Below are 2,907 nucleotides of genomic sequence, written 5' to 3'. Positions count from 1 at the left end.
GATATGCAGATGATACCACTCTAATGGCAGAAAGTGAAGAGGAACTAAAGAGCCTCTTGATGAAGGTGAAAGAGGAGTGTGAAAAAGCTGGCTTAAAATTCAACATTCAAAAAACAAAGATTATGGCAATCAGTTCCATCACTTTGTGGCAAATGGATGGGGAAAAACTGGAAAGAATGACAGACTTTATTTTCTTGGGCCCCAAAATCACTGCAGACAGTGACTGCAGCCACAAAATTAAAAGGCATTTGCTCCTTGGAAGAAAAGCTATGACAAACCTAGACAGTGTATTAGAAAGCAGAGACATCACTTTAACAACAAAGGTCTGTATAGTCAAACCTATGGTTTTTCCAGCAGTCATGTACAGATGTGAGAGTTGGACCATAATAAAGAAGGCTGAGCACTGAAGAATTCATGTTTTTGAACTGTGGAGGTAGAGAAGACTCTTGAGAGTCCCTTGGACAGCAAGGAGATCAAACCAATCAATCCTAAAGGAAATCAACCTCAAATATTCACTGGAAGGTCTGATGCTGAAGCTGAAGCTCCAATACTTTGGCCAACTAATGCCAAGAGTTGATTTATTAGAAAGACCCTGATGCTGGGAAAGATTGAAGGCAGGAGGAAAAGGGGATGACAGAGGATGAGATGGTTGGATAGCATCACTGACTCAATGGACATGAGTTTGAGCAAACTTTGGGGGATGATTAAGGACAGGGAAGCCTGGCATGCTGCACTTTGTGACTGGAGGTCACAAAGAGTCAGACATGACTTAGCAACTGAACAACAACAACATTTCAAAATAAAAAGCATCAGGCAGTAATAGGGGAAAGGGAGTTACTAAAACTAGCAATATTTATCGATTTGGTAGAGGATAATGTAAATTGAATTATATCTCCAAGCACAGTGCCTGCTTAATATTAAGCATAAGCTTAGTAAACATTTGTAAAATAACAGAATTTAACAATGTCTAAGCTATAACTGAATGAATTGAATGAATTTAATCATAATAGGTTTTGATTTATGAATTGAGTCATAATAGATATTCAGAAGATCTATATTATTTTACTTATTTAAAAAGTAGTGGTAAAATAGCAAATGTGAAGTGTTTAAACTTAAACTTCAAATCAGAAATTTAAAAAAAAAATGCAAGATCATTCCATGTAGTAAATGCATTTCACCAAATCTCCTATCAGAGCATAGAAAGATCAGACAGAAGAAATATTACCAAGGAACTGTTCATCATGGGTGTTTTGGGAGTATTTACCACTGTCTACTCAACATGGAAAGATAACCTTTTCCAACCTGTCCTGTGGCTTTCCTGGTAGCTTAGTGGTTAAAGCATCTGCCCGCAATGCGGGAGACCCAGGTTCAATCCCTGGGTTGGGAAGATCATCTCCCTGGAGAAGGAAATGGCAACCCACTCCAGTATTCTTGCCTGGAGAATCCCATGGACGGAGGAGCCTGGCGGGCTACAGTCCACGGGGTCGCAAAGTCGGACACGATTGAGTGACTTCACTTCACAACCTGTCCTGTAAAGAAAAGCCCATTTTCTTTTGAGCTTTCTGCCTTCCACAGTAGAAACGTTAGACATAGGTGGCTTTTGTATACCAATCCTATTTTTTTCAAAAGAATAACTAAGAAATGAAACAATCCTTAAAGCACAAAGCATGGTCAATATAGTTCCCATCTACTTACAGAAAAAGCAATTATGTAGAAAGTCAAACTCTTACTAAAACTTGGGTCCTAACTATCTCTTTTTTTCTATAAGTAAACTTAGTAAGAAGTAAAGTAAAGATTCTCTGGGTAATTTACCACAGATTCTAAGGAGGAGGGCACAAAATTGAATAGGAATTCTGCTCCCAGACTGCATTCTACACTTTCATTAATGTCATGCCTGAGGTTATATAAGAACCTAAAAATAACACATTTGAACACAGTTTTGCTGTTTTAAAAAAACAGGTTGTGTAAATACCAAAACGTGGATAAATAAGCAGTCATTCTTAATTATTTTTAACTACAATATTTTCTCTTCAACCTGACACTCATTTCTTTTTTTAGTATCCCAATGGTAAAAATAATTTTTAGAAGGAAAACTTATGAGCCTATAGTGAAATAGAGTTATGAGACTAAAACTTTGCTTGAACATAATATATTGGGAATTCTCTGGCAGTCTAATGGTTAAGACTCCTACTTTTACTGTCAAGGGCACAGGTTTAAACTCTAGTAGGAGAACTAAGATCCTGAAAACCACACGACATGGCCAAAAACAAAAATAAATAAAACAAGCATAGTATATTATTTTAATAGGTTTAATATTTACTGAAACAAAACAATAGCTAACTTATTGAAGAATTAATGGCATTATATATAAAATGGGGGAAAACATCATGAGCAAGATATAGATTTGGGGGGAGAGAGGATTTTTTTTCTAAATCGAAGTCTCTTCAAAGGATCTTGCCCTAAAAGAAAACTTAGGGAGTGGTCTGAATAAGCAAGTGCAGGAAAAAAAAAAAAAAGAGGGAACTCTCACTGTGCATAATAAACAAATAGGAATCTACCAAGGGGGGCTGCCAGTGGGCTGTGAGGGTAAGAAAGGAAGTTAGAATGGGGAGCAGGCTGGAGACATTGGAAAAGATTGACTGAGCATTTTACCCTGGAAGGGGGATGATTCAAACTATATGAAAGGGTGTTTACTATTATTTTTAAAATGATTACTGTTTGATTTTTTCTAATCTGTAGTCACAACTGCGAAATCTTCACAGAAATTCTCCTGAAAACAATCAACCCGCTTACATGAGTGGTTTTTATGAAGTATCAATACTGTATGAATTTGGGTCAGGAAAAAGATAATAACTGCAAGAGACGAAATGTGAAATCAGTAAAAACAGGGATCACTTTCATGAGTGA

Source organism: Oryx dammah, unplaced genomic scaffold (genome assembly GCF_014754425.2).
Source record: "Oryx dammah isolate SB20612 unplaced genomic scaffold, SCBI_Odam_1.1 HiC_scaffold_1, whole genome shotgun sequence".
Classification (NCBI taxonomy): domain Eukaryota; kingdom Metazoa; phylum Chordata; class Mammalia; order Artiodactyla; family Bovidae; genus Oryx; species Oryx dammah.
Note: the sequence above shows the minus strand (reverse complement) of the source record.